Raw genomic sequence first — 21,780 nt, 5'->3', positions numbered from 1 at the left:
CGCCTAATTTTCATTCTAGTAGATCCATTGCCACTATGGTGGTGTGTCTGAATAATTAAAGTCTGAATAAAACCATGGTAAATGTTTTAAATCTGCAGGTGTAAATAATAAATAGTTAAATAGGTTTAGACGCTCCACCAAAAATGTTACAGCGTTTCTCCATTGCGATTCACCAGAGCCTTGAAGCCGAGTGTAAGTGAACAGGGTAAATGCGCAGTGTTATGGGCCCCACTGATGCATGATTTGTGTGTATTAAGGTTTCAGGGAAATGGTGCGTATTGATTAGAAATGATTTCTGGAGCCGCGCTGTAGCAGTTATAAACTTGGTAGCAGAGTAGTGGTTACTAAGGAAATTAGCTAGGGTTATGTATAAAGTACTATATAGAGTTTGATGTACAGAATTATGACTAACATCTGTTGAGTTTGTATTACGTTACATGTAGTCCTGGAAAGGCTTCATAGAGTAGGGTGAAGCCAGTGCCTCCGTCTGCAGGTGGAGGAAGTGTGGCTAGGTAAAGTTACACAGTGAATTAGTCTGTTTCAAAACAGGAGTTTCGCCGAATACTGGGGTGGTATCGTCGCATATCACTGTTTAGGGACCTTAGGCGTGAAAGGATAAATGTATAGTGAGGACAGTCTATGAAATTTGAGCCTTCAAGTATAGGGATCATTCCGTGCTTCCCGACTAAAACTTACTGCTGGGAGAGTAATAGGCCTTAACCCGAGCCTGATTGAAGGGTAAAGGGAGTGGCGTCTCTCTTTTACTAACAATAGAGGAATTCTGTGGTGGGTTAGTGGACGCGCTGCCTACTGGTAACACAGAGTTGATGTATATATATGAATAGGGTTTTCCGTATCAACGTGTGTAAATCATATTGCAATACGCGTTCAAGTGAAACTCTGGGACTGACTCTAAGGAGGTGAAAAAGATCTCTGTATGTGCTTTCCTAGAGAAACAAGATAGTTATTGCCTGATAGAAGGGTTAAGCCAGTAGTGTTGGTTTATCGACGAGTTTAAAAATTCTGAGGAGATAAGCGTTGTCTACTCCGGTTACAGAATACTTGTGCGATTTATTAGCGAAACAGATTAGTGGATTTGTTTTGTGTAAGTTACTAACTGATTTTGTAAAATATCTTGTAAATACGGCTTCTTGAAAAATCCTTGTAAGGGAGGGGTCAGTCGGCGCTGCAGAAGCCGGAGCGCTGGTGACGTCAAAAGTGTCGCGCTGGAATTGTCCGTGTGACCAAGACAGAGTAGGAGTTGATTGGTTCATCACAGAAAGCAGCAAAGGCTAGTGGCTAAGCACTATAGTGACGTATCGTGTTCTGACTGGTGCATTAGTGCAAACCGCGCTGTGATAGGTTGGTGTTACGGAATCAACAATAGAATAGTACGCAATCTTTTGAAAACAGGAAAGTTTACCGAAAATGTCATACTACTATTATGATGATGACAGGAAGAAATCTACATGGTTTAAAAAGCTGAAAAACATGTTCGTAAAAGACAAAGAGGTAGTTACGAGAGAGGGAAAAATACTTCCTTCACCGAAAACGCCTGCTTCCTATATGTTGATGAAATATGGTTACCATACGTGTGTTTGGTCGGAAAATTGGGTACATTATACCAAAGATGATGGTGTGTTAGCTTTTCCGGAAGGAGGATCGTTTGATCTAGCTATTTTGAGAAATTTGAGAGACAAAATGATATAACTTGAACCAAGACCCAGACCAACTCAATTTGAAGCATTGGTTGAGTGGGAAGATGAGATGCATCAGATGGAAAGTGAGAGGTTGAGTAGGCATCTTAGACCGAGAAGTAGAGGCAGAGATTTGTGGGGAGAAACACATGAGACTAGAATGCGAAGATGGAGAGATGGAAGTATGTGCGATGGCATGTATCCCGTCAGATTAGTTGAAGAATATGAGGGACGAAAAAGTACAGAAAAGAAAAAGAATACAGAAGTGGGAAATCAAAGCTATGGTGAAAGCGAATCAGAGGATGCTGTTTTAGAAGAAATATTAAATAGGAGACCACCCCCATATCAACCAAGTTCTTTATGGACTACCCCAAATGCCCCGATGGCAGAAGAAAGAGTTAATGAAACGCCAAGACAACCATCAAATTTTAGAGATTTTCCTGAAAGAGTAGAAACAAGATATGTCCCGAGTACACCGATAGGAGAAGCTAGAATTACAGGAACTCCTGTACAAAGTAATGATTCACACAGAATTGTGTAAAGTGCAGACAAAGTAATGAACGGCCAAAAATGTCTGATTATGAGCGTTCTGCACATGAATTGATTCAAAACCTTACTAGGAATATGGAAGCTGTAACTGTACCAGTAACCATAGGACCTGTGATACCAGTATTCGAAGACCAGAAAATAAAAGAGCCAAGATTAACCATTCCATTACAGCAAAGTTTACAAAAAGCAAGAGAGAATACTTGTCCTGATCTATCAGAAATAAGGCAGAATATAAGCGTAAACCCACCAGAGTTAACTTTTAATCAAAATTTGTCATGCGGATACCCGACAGGAGCAGAATCTGACTCTGCTACTCCAGAGAGAAGTACAGATAAAATAGATTTAACACAACCACCCATGGGACCATCGGAAAAAAAATTAAGTGAATGGATAAAATTGTTGAAATTAAAAGAGCAGGAATTAAAAGTGTTGGATGTGACTAAATTAAAAATAGATATGGAAGAATTAATAATTGGAACAATTGGGATTGACAGATTAAAAACTTACCAGGATGATGAGCTCATGTTTTTATGCAAAAGTATACCATGGAGAGCTAAGACAATGTACGATCAATTGGAAGAAGTGGCAAGTGAATGTGGAATAGATTTTTCCAAAATAAAGTCATTGCAGAAAACCTATCGAGTAGATTTTGCAGAAAGAGACATTGAAAATATGAACACTGCAGGAAGACAAGTTCAGATAAAAGATTTGATTGTGTTGTTGCGCAAATTGGGTGATGCAGGCAAATGGAGAGTCAAGTGGACAAAGAAGAAAGAAGAAAATAGTGATAAGTCTACATTAGCATTCCCCATTAGAGAAAAAAGGAAAAGTGGCAACTGAATTCCCTATGAGAGAGATTCCTGGAGGAGGATATGTACATGTTCCTTGGAGCAGACAAGATATATTATCATTTACGAATGATTTCCCCAGACTGAGAGAGAAACCAGTAGAATGGTATCGACAAGTTGACAGATTTGTAAAGGTGTCAAAGGTATTATGGACTGATTTAGATGGATTGTTTGACATAGCGGTGCCAACTGATTTATGGACAGAATGTAAAATATCTGTGGATTGGCCAAGGGAGGAATATCCTAGAGATGAGAAAACAGGAGCTCCCTCACCAGATGTGATGAGGAAATATGAGCAAGTGATAGTATGGTTGAAAAACAAAATACCTCCGAAAGAAACTGATTGGGTAAAGATAGACAGAACGACGCAGGAGCCAAAAGAAACTGTACATTCATTTTACGAAAGGTTGTTGTTAGTTTTCAAACAGTATAGTGGTTATGAGGAATTAAATGAGAAAGACATGAGTCACTTTGTATATAGATTTGTATATGGATTAAGACCAGAAATTTCAGACATGATTAGACATAGCATGATGGATTGGCAGTTGAGTTCAGTAGATAAGGTTCTGAGACAAGCAAAATATTGTAGTGAGGAGATTGATGCAAAACAAAAGAAGCTGAAAGAGAAAGCCATGTGGGCACAAGTAAAAGTAGCCGAACAACAAGTAGCACAGATGGAGAATAGGAATGCAGGGAATCAAGGTGGGATTAAAGGTAAACCTAAAATGGTGGGAAATATTGATGAATCGAAAAATAAAATGCCATGTTTGAACTGTGGCCAGATAGGGCATTGGAAACGAGAGTGTAAATGTCCGCCTAGAGTTAATGGGGAACATACATCATTGAATCCGCAGGTGCAGTTTGAGGTAAATCAGCAACAACCGCAGCAACAGCAGATAGCAAATCAGCAAAATCAGGTGCCACAACCGCCACTGCCATACAGTGGGAATGAGCAGAGATACAGTGCAGAGACAGGATTCAGCAGTGGTGAGCAGGTAAAAAGACCGCAAAGAGTAAATGCGTGTCCTCAATATTGGTTGCAAGAAGAGAATGGCAGTGAGCCGGATGAAAGTTTCTGACGGTGCCTGAGGGAGGAAGAAGAGTGTGTGCCTGGAGCCACTCTTGAGGTAGATCAGTCAGGTCCATTTGTGAGCAAAAAGGTGAATAATGTGGAAATAACTTTTCTAGTGGACACTGGTGCTACCCGTTCTACTGTTAGATCAGTGGAAATTCAAAATCTTCCTCTCTCGGGTGAGACAATCCAGGTTGTAGGTGTAGCTAACAGACAAATAAATACTCCTTTGACAAAACCAGTGGAAATAGAGATTGGGACGTATAAAGATATGCATCGGTTTGTGGTGTGCGACTGCAGTCCTGTTAATTTGTTAGGCAGGGATATATTGTGTAAAATGAACTGTGCCATATACTGTTCACCAGATGGCATAGAATTGCAGACTCCAGACGAAGATAGTTTGTATAAACTGACAATGCTCATGATTGAGGCATAACAAGATAAACTGTTTCCTGTTTTTGATAAAGAGAAAATTCCTGTTGAACTGAAAGAGTCAGTGAAAGAAAGTGTAAGAAAGTGTATGGGATTTCACTGGAAAAGATATAGGTTTGATGAAAGGAGTTGATCCTGTGAAAGTATCTATAAAAGAAGGTGCAAGTTATCCGAATATACCGCAGTATAAAATGACTGCCGAAGTAATTGAATGAATTACTCCAGTGATTGACAAAATGATTGAGCAATCGAGAGTAGTCCTTGTAATTCACCAATTATGGGATTGAAGAAGCCAAACGGAACATTTAGAATTGTGCAGGACCTGAGAAAAGTCAATGAAATTGTTGTCCCATGTTGTCCAATTGTCACGAATCCAGCAGCGATTTTGTACCAAATACCTCATGATGCTGAATGGTACACAGTGATTGATTTGTGCAATGCGTTCTTTACTGTTCCATTGCATCCAGAAAGCCAACCAGTTTTTGCGTTTCGTTTCCAAAATCGTATCCTAGCATGGTGTAGAATTCCACAAGGGTACACTGAGAGTCCATCAATTTTTAATCAGCTGCTAAAGAAATTGTTGGAAAATTTGAGCATGCCTGGAGAATCTGTGTTGGTACAGTATATTGATGATCTTTTAGTTGCATCAAAAGCAAAGGATGATGTGTAACTGATACAGTGGCATTATTGAATCATTTGGCTGAGGAGGGACATAAAGTGTCTCCATCAAAATTGCAGTTTTGCCAGAACGAAGTACATTATTTAGGCCACAAGATTGCAAAGGGAATCAGACAGGTCACAATTGAGAGGATTAAAATGATACAAGGAATGCAGCCCCCCAAAACCCAAAGACAGGTAAGAATGCTCCTAGGAATGGTGGGTTATTGCAGACAGTGGATAAGTGGATTTTCATTGATTGAAAAACCATTGCAGAGACTGACAAAGGCAGATATCAGAAACCCTATTGTTTTGACCAAAACAGAGATGGATGCATTTGAACAGCTAAAAACTAAATTGTGGTAAGCACCAGCTTTGGGAATGCCTGATTACGAAAAAGAATTTGAACTGTACTGCAGAGAAGGATGTGCTCTGACGGTATTAATTCAGAGGCATGGAAGAATGAGAAAACCAATTGTGTATTTTGTCAGCTGTTTTGGACCCTGTTGCAAAGGCTTTGCCAGGTTGTCTGAAAGCAGTAGCAGCAACCAGTGTAAGTCTGGAGCAAAGTGAAGGAATTGTTATGGGATTTCCTGTGAGAGTCTATGTACCTCATTCAGTGGAGATTCTCCTCACAAGAGCAAAGACTCAGTACATGACAAACAGCAGAATGACACGTTATCAGAAAATAATTTTGGGAGCTGAGAATGTGACAATTGCAAGATGTGTGAATGTCAACCCATCAACACTGTTACCTGATACAGTTGAGGCAGAAGTGAAAGGTGAGCTTGATCATAAGTGTTTGGATGTTCTGGAATACTGCACAAAGCCTCATCCAGACATTAAAGATGAACCTTTGCTTGAATCAGATTTTGTAATGTTTGTGGATGGATCATGCTTGAGAACAGAGAGTGGTGTTCTAAGTGCTGCATATGCTGTTTGTACAGTGGCAAAAGTGCTGGAAGCATCTTGTCTGAAAGGAATTCATTCTGCTCAAATAGCGGTGTTGATTGCTTTGATACGAGCATGTGAGTTGGGAAAAGAAGTGGAAGTAACCATAGTGACTGATAGTCAATATGGTTATGGAGTTGTTCATGATTATGGACAACTTTGGTCCCAAAGAGGTTATTTAACTTCTGCAGGAACCCCCATTCGGAATTTAAAGACGTTGATTGACATGATACAGTTGCCTGAAAAATTAGCTGTGGTAAAATGATCCGCTCATAAGAAAGGTGAGGATTATATCACCAGAGGGAACAGTTATGCTGATGCAATTGCAAAACATTGCGCCAGAAATCAAATTTCAATCAATCGGGAGAAAACTGAAGAACATGTTCCAAGTCTTTTAATGCTAACCACTGTAGTGGAAACTTGGCAGGAAGTGAAGCAAATGCAGGAAGAGGCAGGAACAGAAGAAAAAGATATTTGGTTAAAATCAGGTTGCAGACAAAGGGAAGAAGATGAAATTTGGGTTTACAAAGATGAAAGACCAGTAATGCCTGATAGCAGGATTTCAGATATGGCCCGAATGTACCATGGTCAAGCACACATTGGCAGAGACGCTATGATTCGTCTCTTTAGACAGACTTGGTATAATCCTAAATTCAGAATGATTGTTGAAAGTTTGTGTCAAAGATGCTTGGTCTGCCAGCAATTCAATCCAAACAGAAAAACTGTTGTAAGTTTGGGAACCATAGGACGGGAGGGTGGCCAATTTACAACAGTTCAGATGGATTTTGTTGAATTACCTCCATGCAACAGCCTCAGATATGTTCTTGTGATAACCTGTTTATTCTCTCGATGGATAGAAGCTTTCCCCACGAGAAGGAATGACGGAATAACTGTTGCTAAGCTGTTCTTGCGTGAGATAATACCACGTTTCGGGTTCCCAGTCACGATTGATTCGGACAGAGGCCCGCATTTTCAAAATGAGTTGATGCAGATGATTTGTGAAGCTCTGGACATTCGCCAGAAGCTACATTGTGCATATAGATCTGAGGCTTCAGGAGTAGTTGAACAAGTCAATGGAACAATTAAAAATAGAATTGCAAAGATGTGTTTGGCAACAGGAATGAAGTGCCCAGATGCTTTGCCACTTGTGTTAATGACATTAAGAAGCATACCTGACAGAAAACTGGATTAAGCCCTCACAAAATCTTGATGGGAAGGGGTGATGAGGCAGGCTTATGTACCAGTTAATAAGTTAATAACTATAAATGATTACATTATTCTGGATTACTGCAAGAATCTATCTGATGTAGTAACTTCGGTGCTCCACCAGGTGGGAACTGAATCGAATACCAAAGAGAAAATTCCAGCTCATGATCTAGTCCCTGGAGACTGGGTGCGAGTGAAAGTTCATCGCAGAAGGAATTGTTTGGTACCAAGGTGGCAAAGACCACGTCAAGTGATCTTGGTCAGTACTACTGCAGTTAAGTGTGCTGGACTGAAAAGCTGGGTTCATGCTAATCACACCATCCGTGTGCCTGAACCTGAATACCCATACTACGGTGAAAGTACAACTGACTCTGATTCTGAAGGTGAACCAGAGAAGGATCCAGATATTGAAGAGCGACAGGAACGTCGACATCTGGAAGTATCAGAAGCCAGTTCTGCGTCTGAAGGTGAAGGTGAAAGGGAGATTGTTGAAATACCAGATTCAGAAGATCAACTTGAAGGTCGAGAATCGTTAAGGACAAGCACCAGTAAAGACGCAAAAGAAAGTGAAAAAAAAGTTGTTGAAAAGGAAAAAACTGTGAAGCAAACTGAAGACTCTGAAAGCAGGAACGGAAATACTGAAACTGGAGAAAAGGAAGTAACTCATGACAAGGATGAGATTCCAGGTACCAGTTATGAAGGTGTTCCTAACAGAGTTTCAGTAGAGAGAACTGAAACTGATAAAGACAAAGACATTGTAAAGATTATAATCAATGATACAGTAGAAGACACTGAAAGTGAAACCGATGACAGTGCAGATGAAACTCCATTGAGAAAAAGCACAAGAAAAAGAGCTTGGAGAGTGGAGCATAATACAATAGAGCCGAAGACTAAGAAAGTCTGCAAAGGAGACAATTGGCCTAAAGGAACTGGAGGATTAAGATTCAAAATAGTGAACAAAACAAAAGAGCAAGAAGATCAAGTGAATGAGATCTCCAGCCAGAAAGAAACATTGGGAAAGAGAATAGAGACTATTCAAAGGCCTAAAAGAGTAAGACGTCCAAATCAGAGGTACAAATCACCTGAGTGGACATACATTGTACTGCCACCCATTGTTGAAGTTAATAGTAGTCAAGAAAATTTGTATGACCCAAAGCCAATTGGGAAAATTGAGTAAATAAGTCAATGAAAGAAATGAAAACTTAGATGCTAAAAGTATATGATATTCAAATAAAAAGTCAAAAGTCCTGTGAGACGGATTTGTAAATATAGAAGAGGTCGGAGTTGACAAAAGGTCGAAGAAAACTTGTTAGAAAATCTAATTATAGTATAATTTAGAATGGAAACTGACATAAGGTCGAAGGAAATGTGTTAGAGTGCTAAGTGGTGTGAAATTTATAGGTGACACAAGGTCGAAGAAACGGTGTTAGGGAAGATGGCAATGAACAATCATAGAACAAAATGTTCAAATTTTAGAAAATGGTGTAGATGTTTCACTATATGTATGGGGTTGTTGACTATAATATGGATAGTTTTAGCTATTGTGATTCCTTTCCAAACTAATTTAACAAAATTAAAACTGAATGAAAGTTCAAGTAAGCCAAATGAGAAAGAAAAAGTGCATGAGACATATGTGTACAAACCAGAATTGCATCAAGATAGATCTATTAGCGATTACACCCAGAATACTTTTTCAAAGTTATTGCTTGAGTATATTAAAACTATGAACGTTGATGACTGTTATGTTTGTCTAAAATTGCCAGCATCAGTGTCAGAAGGGGTGACCTATCACCACCTTCCTCTTACATATGGAGTAACATGTAGTGTAATTGCAAGTTTGTTTTATAAGACTGGGAAACTGGAGTATCATTACTCCAATGTTGATGAGATATTTGCGAAATTAAAAATTGATAACACACTAAATAAGAGAAAACATGCGGAGGTAATGGGAGAATATTTTCTAGAAGTAGATGAGTTAACACATGAGTATGCATTTAATAATAATTTGACATGTAAAATGAGAGTTGAAGAGAAGACGTTCTTAAATATGGTTGAAGAGGGGAGAATTGCTTACAAATGAAAAGAGAAGATGAAACATGCAAAGTCAAAATATTACACATTTGATGATGAGAACATTGAGGATAAAAATGTGAATGTAGCAATCAATATAGATGCACCAATGTTGGGAAAATTTTGTATTAGGAGAGACAATTCGATGTATGACAATTATTTTGTGGGTGCAAGTCAATGTGAAGATACCTATAGAATTATAGGGGGTTGGGAATTTAAAGGAGGAAATTATCCTGTTTTTCCTGGAATTTATTTCATATGTGGGAATAGAGCCTATTATAGACTGCCAGACCACTGGTATGGGACATGTTATGTGGGTTTGGTCTTTCCTAAAATTTTCCATGTAGATAGAGGTACTAATGGAAAGCATGAGATAGGTAAAGTTTTAAGTAGAAAAAGAAGAGAAACAGTGTTAGAAATAATAGGTGATGTATTTGGAGCACTGATACCAGCAGTGGGAATTTCGTTTAATGCAAATAGAATCAGAAAATGGTCCACAATAGTTGATAAATTATCAACAGATACAGCAGGAGGATTCCTAATGGTAGATACTGAAATGGTTGCTATGAGAGCTATGGTTATGCAAAACCGACTTGCCCTTGATATAATTTTGGCAAAAGAGGGAGGAGTATGTGGAATATTGAAAGTTGAAAGAAGTTGAAACATGTTCTGCTAAATTTTCCAAAATGTTGAGGGTTATTTGGTGATAGAATCACCAGATGAGGGAATTGGTGGAGCGAGGTGGCAAAACACAAGATTTTGTGTACCCCTCGTAAAATTAATGTCCCATAACGTTAATATTTACTGATTACATGTTTTGTGAAATTAACCAACCATAGAGTAAAATGCACACGTTATTTTATTATTACACACGGGTGAGTAACTAACTTGCTTGCATGATGCAAATACACCCAGCTAATATGTACTGTTATTGTGTTGTGAATTAATGCACAGCTTGGAAAATAATCAAAAATGCAATTTAAATGTGCTTATTGTATCCATTTATGTGGCGGAGAGGTCGAAATGTAAGTATAAAATGCATTTATGTGGCTTATTTGCTAGGTAACAACTAACTGGGAAACATTAGTTAGGTGGGAGGTATACAGAAGGGGGTTAAATTCAATAATTAACATAAATCTGTGTTTGTTTTTACAATAGTTCCAAAAGTGGCCTCTGAGACCTGTGCAAAGGTGGACGCTTGGGTAAACTGTGAGCAAGAGCTGAACTGCGCAGGCGCGCCAAAACCTGCAAGTCAGAGTGAACAGCCTGTGCTGGAGGAGGTTTAAGGCTACCGTGGCCCGGAACCTAGGATGAGTGCCAAGCATAGAAGATGTAATGCTCAGAGCCTGGGAGAGTTTATGCATGTTACCTATGCAAGGAAGTGCCTAGGCCATTGACTGATTTAAACAAAGACCCATTATTTCTTGCTGACACGTTGTGAAAATGATGTTGTAATGGTGAAGAGATGTTCACCCACCCCGATTTTGTCCAATCACAGCCCAAATAAGTGGTGCTAGTTACATTTTAGATTGACTAAGTTAGGGATTTAGGGTATAAAAAACCCTGGATTTGTCTACCTGGGGTTGCCTTTTCAATTTCTATCGGAGATGCTGCCCGATTGCTGACCGATTCCTGGATGTAAGAACTTTTATTTATTTTTACTTGTTTGCTTTGCAGGATTGAAAGATAAGATGAGGGTGTTAGTTAGGGATGTTAGAAGAGAATGAACTTGGAACTATCTATTCTTTGCTAAACTTTTACTGTTTTCTAAAATAAAGCGATTTTCTTGAGCTCTAAATAAAATGATCATTTTTTTAAATAAAGTTTAAGTTCTAATGAATAAAGATTTACTAATGCATAAATGTCAGACATGATAAAGTATGTTCTGAATAAAAATTAGATAAATGAAGAAGTAAAAGCTGGTCTTTTAATTCTTCCTACGCCTAATTTTCATTCTAGTAGATCCATTGCCACTATGGTGGTGTGTCAGAATAATTAAAGTCTGAATAAAACCATGGTAAATGTTTTAAATCTGCAGGTGTAAATAATAAATAGTTAAATAGGTTTAGACGCTCCACCAAAAATGTTACAGCGTTTCTCCATTGCGATTCACCAGAGCCTTGAAGCCGAGTGTAAGTGAACAGGGTAAATGCGCAGTGTTATGGGCCCCACTGATGCATGATTTGTGTGTATTAAGGTTTCAGGGAAATGGTGCGTATTGATTAGAAATGATTTCTGGAGCCGCGCTGTAGCACATGTAGTCAGTCCTGTCTTCATAATTATGCATTAGCACTTCAAACTGCCCTTATTGGCAAACATGGGCTACTTTATGGGAGGGAAATGGGCACGTTTGTTTCATATCAGAGAAATAATTGCGAAACTGGACCAAAAATAGTCAAAAATGGTCCATCCACTATACTGTCGGATCAGCACCTAGGGATCTGCTCACTTTATGAGCCCTGAACATATTCCACATAGAATCATGCAACAAACATCACGGAAGCTCCTGCACTAAAGTTCAAGAACGTGTATTTCTTTTGACCCACTGAAGCGTCATGCCTTCGTCCACAGGTATGCTGAAATATGTATAACAAGCTGTTGGCTTTGTCAATGTTTGTCTGTAAAGCATTGTTTGCAAAAAGTAAAAGAAGAGACATTTAAAAACTACTGGAGGAAAAGCAAATACATATCTTATGGTATCTCAAAATTGTATTGAATACAATGTTTTCAATATTTATCAGTGACATGGTTTATTTTTCGAATACTTTTAACTCTGGAAACACATAACAAAATGTGTTAGAATAGAAAGGGAAACACTTGCCAAGGCCTAAGTTATGTTCCATAGGACTCAGCCATTTAGTCCTCTGTAGTAACCGAAGGAGCTGCTTTATGGGCCTCCAAGAGAAGAGCTATGCTAAGTACACCTTCTGCCTCAGACACCAACTGAGTGCAGCAGATGACCCTTTTGCCACCACCATCAGAGCATTTGTGTGTCAAAGTGTGTGCTTTAATGTAATAAGTGTAATGCAAGAGATAAAACAAAAACAACTCCCCTGATCTTAAGCCATACTGAAGAACAATTATCTATGTTGCTATGAGCTTACAGACAAGCTGGAAGGGTGGGAAGCAATTCGGTGGGGAGTCTGGGTGGTAAATTTCGGTCCGCTCGTGGAATTTGGGTAATTTCGCGTTCCTGCGGAGAACGCGAAATTGCCCAAAATTCTGCGTTCCACGACTTTGCGAAATGTTTTGCTTGTTCGCATTCTCAAATGCGTTTTCGCAAAATGTTTCTCCCCGAGCACGCAAACAGCAATTGCGAACAGTAAAAAAGCATAGCGAACAAGCAATTCTGCGTGTTCGCGGAGATTTTTTACCGTTTCGCAGAGATTTGCATAATGCCATTCCGCAAATTCCGCCCAGCTATAGTATTTAAGGAGGGCACAGCACACGGAGAGAGCTAAAAAAATGCAGGCACTTTTATAGCATGCTGACTGAAAAATAAACAAGTAATTCCTTAAATGCAAGCAGTGGAATCAAAATGATAGTAAAGATTATATGCTCCAGGGCATGGAAGGACACAAGGAAGATGAAGGAAAACTATGGAATAAGAAGCAATGAAGTGACACCGACAATAAAGCCAACCAGAAGTAAGCAGCTTGCGCTGGCTGCTAGGCAAGATCGAACAATGGGTTAATGGGTTAATCTATTTGTGATGCTGAACTACTTTAATAAATCAGACTCCTACTGAAGATGTACATTAAAACAAACAAGTATACAGATTTAAAGAAAAAAACAAAATGTTATTAACAAGTTAAATCCCCAGAAAGAAAGGCCATAATGACTTTTCTGAGAACAAAAGATATGAAATAGGAACATGTTAGGGGCAAAGTTTAAACAAAAGAAAAACGTATATTTTCTGTAAACCTAGTATCTTTAAATGCCTGGCTAGGGTGTATGGCAAAAACACAACCAATTATATATATATCGTAAGACATGAATACTGCACAAGTGAACATGTAATGCTTCCTGCAATGCCTTCATTCCAAGAAAAAACACAAATTTGGAAGCCATCCTCCGTGAATATAACTCGATAGCAATTCCGGTTACAGCAGACAACCTGCTCAGACTCTTCATGCGACATGAGCCTTTTCTGTATAAATATAGGGGCACGTAAATCCTGCACTGAACAAACCTTTAAATTATCAGCTGAACGAGAAACACCACCTCTCAATGCCACTCGGACCAGACTCACTTAAAGCATTCTAGCAGTGCCAATTTCCCAGGAGTCAAATAGACTTTGACCCAAATTCAACCCACCGATCGAAAATGCACTGTACAATGTGATAATATGAAATTGATGCATTTGATATACATGCTGAAATATTAACGACTGACGTGGATTCTGATACACATGGACATCTCGCACGAGCAGGAAGTTATCACAGAATACAAACTTCCTAGAGTTGCAGTCTTCAAAAGTGGCAGAAGAAACGTGGCGGCATTAAGCAATCGCCTCATCAAATACTAACAGAATACTTTACATTTTCTGTCACATAATCCTTGCTAGTCAAAGATCAAGAACCAGTTTCATATGAGTGCAAAAACAGGCACCTTGAAAGATTATATCTGTCAACAAGAGGCCAGGGAAACAAGCTGGATCTATCCGCTGGACACACTGTCGCGCAACATTATTCAGTCACTCGCCCACTGAGAATGTGTGAAACGAGAAAGCATGCAGCTGTATGATTGCTGTTTCAGACAGGACATAGGGCTTGCAGACATGAATCCCACGCACCAGCTAGCTTGTCAATGCATACATTTGAGCAGTTAAGACTGGTGCTGCCCATCACTAAATGAAACAAGGGATCATGTGCGTTAATGGTTAAAGCTCTGACAGGAATACAGGATCACTTCTCCAGAAGCATTTTATACTCATAAGCAAGCGATGCACAGAGCGGTGACCAGTCTCTTAGGTGTAAACATAAGACCACATTAGCAGATTCCCACCCCCACGTGACTCACAATCGCTGTCTGTGAAAAACCAAAAGGAAGCCTAAACTGCAATAACGCTTGCTTGAGCAGAAACATGCCAAATACAAAGAGAAACACGCAGGAGTCAAGATGCCCATCTGTTTGAAGCATACAGTCTACAGTGCAAATGTGTCAATGCTTAACCCCTTGGCCGCGGCGGTAATTCCGCCGCGGCGCTAGGGGGTCAGGGGGGGGGGGGCGCGCCACGCCGCCATGGCGCTGTGCTTGTGACGGAATGGTTCCGTCATGACCCCGCCCCCTTAATAGAACGCGCCGCGCAGGCGCGAAATCATCGGAACGATTCCGTCACCAGCACAGCCCCACCGTGGCTCGTGACGGAATGGTTCCGTCACAAGCACGCAAGGGGTTAAAGCTGAAGCGCGGGATGCTACGCAGATGAATGGATAAAGTGCTGTGTGCCGCGCTGATCAATGGCCGATCAGGAGGAACCATGAATGTGTGATGCACGATATGAAGGAACAATGATAGAAATTGCCTGGGTGTGAACCCAACACCCAAAAGGGGGGCAATTCCAAGCAATGCACCACTAAAAGGCAGAATTTCTGAAAGGCGCAAAAAAGAAGGAATGGCAATCGATGGGCTTGATTAAAGCACATTTTGTAGATACATCACACCTCGCAGAGCAGCGCTTTCGCACTGACTCTGACGGAACCATTCCGTCACGAGCCGCAGTGGCGCTGTGCTTGTGACGGAATGGTTCTGTCATGACCCCGCCCCTTAATAGAACGCGCCGCGCAGGTGCGAAATCATCACCGCGCAGGCGCGGCGGCCGGGCCGTGACGGAACGATTCCGTCACCAGCACAGCCCCACCGTGGCTCGTGACGGAATGGTTCCGTCACAAGCACGCAAGGGGTTAAAGCTGAAGCGCGGGATGCTACGCAGATGAATGGATAAAGTGCTGTGTGCCGCGCTGATCAATGGCCGATCAGGAGGAACCATGAATGTGTGATGCACGATATGAAGGAACAATGATAGAAATTGCCTGGGTGTGAACCCAACACCCAAAAGGGGGGCAATTCCAAGCAATGCACCACTAAAAGGCAGAATTTCTGAAAGGCGCAAAAAAGAAGGAATGGCAATCGATGGGCTTGATTAAAGCACATTTTGTAGATACATCACACCTCGCAGAGCAGCGCTTTCGCACTGACTCTAGGCTAGACCTAAAAAATGTCCAGACTTCACAGTTGCTGACATTAGATACCACTTTCTCATCTTCCAAGAAGGTCGCCATCAGTCAGCTCTGATTTCCTGTACCTACAGTCAGGATAGTAACTTAATCAGTGAGATTCGAGGGGTGTGAATCGCAAATTTCCCAACTGAAAAACAGAATCCAGAAGAGTGAAGGGATCAGATGACCAAGGCTTGGTATAAGCTGTTCCCATGAGAAAGAGTTTCAGTACTGATCTGTATTAGGTGGGCCCCTGTCTAAGTTCCTGATAAAATAAATAAATACAAGTTAAAAGCTTTTAGTCAAATACTGATCAAGAGCAAAACCAACATAGGCATATGAGACTGGAGTCAGGGCCCCCAGACCCAACTCTCAGGCTAAGAATGCATTTATTTGGGAGGTGTCACACCCCAAACACACCGGGAAGCTGCACACTGGCCGACAGTATCTGCAGCATATAATATGGTAAAATCAAGCTCCTGTTTAAACGACTTAGTGGAAAGGCATCAGGAGCACCTCACATTTGTACCTAGAGTTAAACAAAGAACTACAAGTCACTAAAATGTGTGCAGGTTTCTGAAAGAAAGGAGTCTTGGGCGCCTTCCTGCTCCTCATGTAACTGTTCACTGCCCCACATTCAGAGCCTGTTCTTCTGTTTGCTGGAGTTGATAAGGAGCCTCAGGGCCTGCAGTGTCCCAGAGGCGTTCCCCCTAGGTAGCGGATGGTGTGGGGTGCAAGTGGTGGAGTAGGCCATCCATATTTATGCATGTCAAACTAGGGCTTCTGCTTAGTGGGATCATAGAAGACATGATCTCCCAGTGTGAGGTGGGCTCGACTGCATAACGTGCCCAATACAACGGAATAAATATAAACTGCATAACATAACATAACATAACTTAACATCTCTGCATTGGGAATCGTAGGAACATCACACACTAAGGTGTGACATGCTCTCTTCCTCTGAAGTTTTCGCTAATAAAAGGCAATTCCTGGGATATGGTGTTATGTTATGTTATGTTATGTTAAGGTGAGCTTATAGAGCGCTCTGTCACCGTGGGTTTCCTGGCGCTGATCTGGTGCTGGGGGTGGACAGGGGGGATTAGCCAGATTGTGGGAAAAGCCATGTTTTCAGAGATCTACGGAATTGGAAGAGCGAATTGGAGGATTTAAGTGAGGGTGGGAGAGAATTCCAGAATTTAGGGGCCAGATATGCAAATCTCCGACCTCCGATTCTGCAGAGTTTGAAAGAGGGGACAACCAGGAGGTGGAGGTGAGAGGATCTGAGGTTGCGTGAGGGACAATAGGGACTGATAAGGGATTTCAGGAATGCGGGGCAGGGACCAGTTAGAGATTTGAAGGCAATGCAGCCGATCTTAAAGGCTATCCTCGAAATGACAGGAAGCCAATGCAAGTTGGTAAGAAGAGGCTTAGCGGATTGCCATTTCGGGATCCCGAAGGCCAATCTCGCTGCTTGGTTCTGGACGGTCTGCAGCCTAGAGAGAAGGGCCTTGGGCAGACCGTGATAAAGAGAATTCGAGAAATCCAAGCGGGAGAGGACAAGAGCCATGATAACTTGAATCAGAACTTCGGGAGTCAGGAGATAGGCCACCTTCCTGATCCTGCGCAGCTGGTACACGCAGGAGGAGACCACCGCCCCAATCTGGGGCTTAAGGGATAGCTCGGAGTCAATAATGACCCCGAGACTCTTCACCGAGGCCACAGGGGTGGGAGGAGGGCCTAGCTCTACCGGCCAAAAGTGCGGGCCCCAGTGGATAGAGCTCTTACCAGGGAGGAGGAGCTCTGTCTTCCCGGGATTCAGTTTGAGTTGATTCTGGCTCATCCACTGGAGAGTGTGGGACATAACCGCCTGAAAATTAATGATAGCAGAAGGAGAATTGAGAGGAAAGATGAGTTGCAGGTCGTCAGCGTAGTTAAAGACGGTGACGTCCCACTGCCTCAGAGAAAAAAGAAGAGGTCGAAGATAGAGGTTGAAGAGAAGGGGGGATAAAGAGGAGCCCTGGGGAACCCCGCAATGTGATCGTTCCTTAGGTGCCCTGAAGGTGCCCAGACTAACTGTCTGAGACCTCCCGGTCAAGAAGGATTCGACCCATGCCAACGCCAGGCCCTGGATGCCGGCCTGCTCGACACGATGGAGGAGGATGTCATGGTCCACCGTGTCGAAAGCGGCCGACAGATCTAAGAGAACCAGGGCCTGGGGGGTACCCCTGTCAGCGCCGCCTCTCAGAGCATCCAACACGGCCAAGATCACTGCCTCCGTGGAGTGGCCGGGTCTGAAGCCAGCCTGGTTGGCTTCGAGAAAGTTGGAGCTCTCGATGAACTGTGAGAGGCAAGCGGTGACGTGGGCTTCCAGAATTTTAGAGAAATAGGGCAAGAGAGATATAGGCCGGTAGTTCGCCAAAACTGCGGGGTCCGCTCCCGGCTTCTTCAGTAGAGGCACCAAAACGGCCTCCTTGAAGGAGCTGGGCACCGTGCCAGAGGAAAGAGAAGAATGCAATCAGGTAAAGTAAGGCAGATGTCCCGTAGTATAGATGGTGGACAGCAGTCGTCAGGTGAGCCAGACTTGATGCGAGCGGCCAGTCTGGTCAGAGAGTCTGGATCAAGAGAAGGGAAATGAGTGAAAGAGAGTGCATTGTGAGGGGGACAGACAGTATCAGTGCCGGGACAGGTGACTGGAATAGTATCCTTAATCATAACAATTTTTTCTAGGAAGAACGTACTGAGAGCATTGCATGATTCCTGAGTAGGAGCCTGGTTCGGGAGCGTCCTAGAGTCAAAGGTAAATTCATCGAGGACTTTAAAAATCTCCTTCGACTTACAAGGGGCTGACAAAATTCTCTTGGAGACATATGCTGTTTTGGCCGCAATGATGGCTTTTTTATATTTATAGCGGGCGGCCACGTAAGTGTCTCTGCCTGTGGTGCAGTAATCTCTCCTCCACTTACGCTCCAATTGGCGTAGCTCCAGATGTTGGGTTTTTAATTGGGAGTCAAACCACTTATGGGAGTGGCTATGCCGGGAGCGGGGAAAGTTGGTTAGAGGGGCAAAAATATCGCTAGCTGACGTAAGCCAGTGAGAGATGTTACCGTCTAGCTCGTTGATGCAGATGTCATTGGAGAGGGAGGGGCGGGTCTCTGACAGATGGCAGAGCAAGTTATGAGAATCAGCAGCCCTCCACTTGCGGGCGGCACCGCCCTCTAGTGGCGGGGCCCTGATATGACCATCGACAGAGATTACAGTCTCGATGAGAGAATGGTCAGACCACACACAGGGAGTGATCAACGGGCAAGAGGACTTAACCCCGTGAGTCCAAATGTGGTCGAGGATGTGGCCTCCGATGTGGGTGGGGGACTTGACCAGTTGTGTGAGATTTAAACAGGAGAGGGCTTCAAATAGCTCAGTGGCGTGAGGCCCGGCATCCTTGTGTTGGAACCAATAGTTAAAATCGCCGAAAATGGCGACACGAGAGGAGGATGTAGTAAGATTAGCAAGCTGCTCAGTAAAGGAAGAGGGGAAAAAAGGCATGGGGTGGGGGGGGCGGTAGAGTATTATAAAGGTGACTGCACCCACCTCAGTTCCCAGGCTGAGAACCAAGTTATCAACTTCAGGAAGAATCATGGATGAGGTGGCTATAACTTTTAAGTCCTTGCGTATTACCGCTGTCACCCCGCCACCAGGACGGCCCCCGGGGCGATTAGCATTCAACAGATAGTAGTCTGGAGGTAATGCCGCCAGGATATCAGGGAGGGAGTCGTGAGTGAGCCATGTTTCCGATAACAAGAGAATGTCAGGGCTCTCAGCCATGAGTAAGAGAAATATGTCGGTTTGATGTCTAATAAGAGAGCGGGTGTTTAAGTATAGTATTCGGATGTGTGACTCAGTAGAAGTTGGTGGAGCATATGACACATCCGACCCCGAATGGAGGGGGATATTCCCCGCGATTCCAAGTGCAGAGATGCGAGCCCTGGTGACAGAGGAAAGGGGACAGGGGAAGGGCTGTAGGCTCTTAAGAACAGAGGAAGTATAGGAAATAACAGAGACAGCGTCCCTGGCCCCAGGACCCGTCCGGCCGCGGACGGGCGCAGACGGGCTGGACTTAGGCGCGACTTCGGCGCGAAGACGGCGCGCCCGCTGCGCCTGTCCGCTGCGCTCCCTGAAAGGGGGAACCATTTTGTAGGGCCGAGGGCGGGAGGGGCCGAGCGCTAGTCCGCTCGCCTGCTCCCTCACCTAAGATGGAGGCACACTGGGTCACGACCCAGGCAGAACCTATCTCGTCTGCGATGGGCGGGCCAGGAGGCGGGGCAGAGAAGTCACCGAGCTGGAGTGCAGCGCGACCAGGAAGGGTCCCAGCGTGCACTCAGAAGCGAGGTGGGGACGAGCAGGGTAAGTAAGTGAGATAAAATCAAGTGTCAGCAGCTCCGGGACCTGCACAACAAAAGAGTTAAAAGCATACACAAAATACAAATACAGGCGGGTAAGCACAAAAATGCTGCCGGCTGTATAAATGCGAAACAAATTTTAAAAGTAGCGTGCCCCAGTCCAGCTAGCGCCTGAGACCACCCGCTAGCACATAATCCAATGGTGTATACATCACAACACATTTCATTCCCTGATTATTTTTATGTTTTGTTGTGCTAGAGTTTTCTCAACACATTTGGATTATTATTTGTGAATTTTGCATTTTCGTTTGCACAGAGCAGCTTTTGCTATTTTTGTTTTTATAGCTGCTCCGGACTAACTTCCTTGTGGATCATCTGACTCTGGAACTGTTATCCTGCTTGGCTATTTTCTCTCCTGATGTCAGGCGGAGTTTGGTGGCTTGCTGATTCTCACGAACGCAATCTATGTCAACAAGTGAAATTGTGTAGGTGACAATCTATCTCCATCATCATAGTTGTGACCCTTTTAAAGAGCCTCCTTTCGTTGATATGATTCTGTGCAGTGTTCCATCTTGCCCCTGGAAGCATTCACAAGGCCGTAAACTCGGATGTATTATCGTGCAGCCACAAGAGCACAGACAACTTACTTAACCTTCAGGAAACTGCTGTAAACTAAACTGTTTGGACAATCAAACGACTAAGAATCTTGGGCCAGATGTGCTAAACATTCTAATGGTCACAAACACCCCAATTCAGCGTTTGTGACAGTTGAAATGCTTTTTCCTATTCACTAATCCCATTTTAGGAGTCCAAAAAGTTTTTCTGAGTCCTAAAATGGGTTTCCAAATGGATACAAATTCAGTTTCTGTAAAGGGCGTGTTCTGCGAGGAAATCTGGTTTCAAATCATTGATTTTTTTTTAACCAGATCTTCAAATGAGGCAGTAAACCATTCACAGATGTAACGCCAAATTTCAGGGCTCTGGTGAAGGGTGGCCAATAGAAACTTTAACCATCAATAATTGAAGATGCTTGTCCCATAATACTACTAACAACCTTTCATCTACTACAACTGTATTGCTTCCACTGACTTAATAGATGATGACAGCCGAATAAACAATTTGAATATATGATTGTTCATAAAATGTAAATCCGTATTTGTAAAGCGCAAACTACTCATCCTTACAGGTCTCAAGGTGCTGTCCTGGAAGTTAAGAGAGCTATTGCCCAGAGTCACATGGTGCTGAGCTGAGCTGAGCTGCCACCGGAGCCAAGGATTGAACCATGAACCCTCTGCTGTGAAGTCAGCTTTCTTGGCCGCTGCGCCACACCTCTCCATAAGAATCAGACACCCACCAGTCGCTACTACTATTGTTTCATTGGATAGTGTCCCACAGTAGCAATAAGGCTTCATTTTGTGTCAAATAAAACACTGAGTTAAATGTTTCAATAAAGACCTAAACAAATACAAATAAATAAGTAAATAATAAGCACTAGAGGAAGGTGCAACACATTTTCATAAAAGAGATCACCAGTAAAGATAATGGAGCAGAGCTTAAGTTGCAACATTATTTTGCTGTGTACCATTAGGAAGAGGATGCAGAGTCGCTTCGACTTCATGTTTTATTTGATGGATTGACTTTGTATCTATTAAGAGTCCCACAGTGTATTTACAAACGTTA

The sequence above is a fragment of the Lissotriton helveticus genome, chromosome 2_1, assembly GCF_964261635.1.
Source record: "Lissotriton helveticus chromosome 2_1, aLisHel1.1, whole genome shotgun sequence".
NCBI lineage: Eukaryota > Metazoa > Chordata > Amphibia > Caudata > Salamandridae > Lissotriton > Lissotriton helveticus.
The sequence above is the reverse complement of the archived record's forward strand: the minus strand, read 5'-3'. Positions refer to the sequence as shown.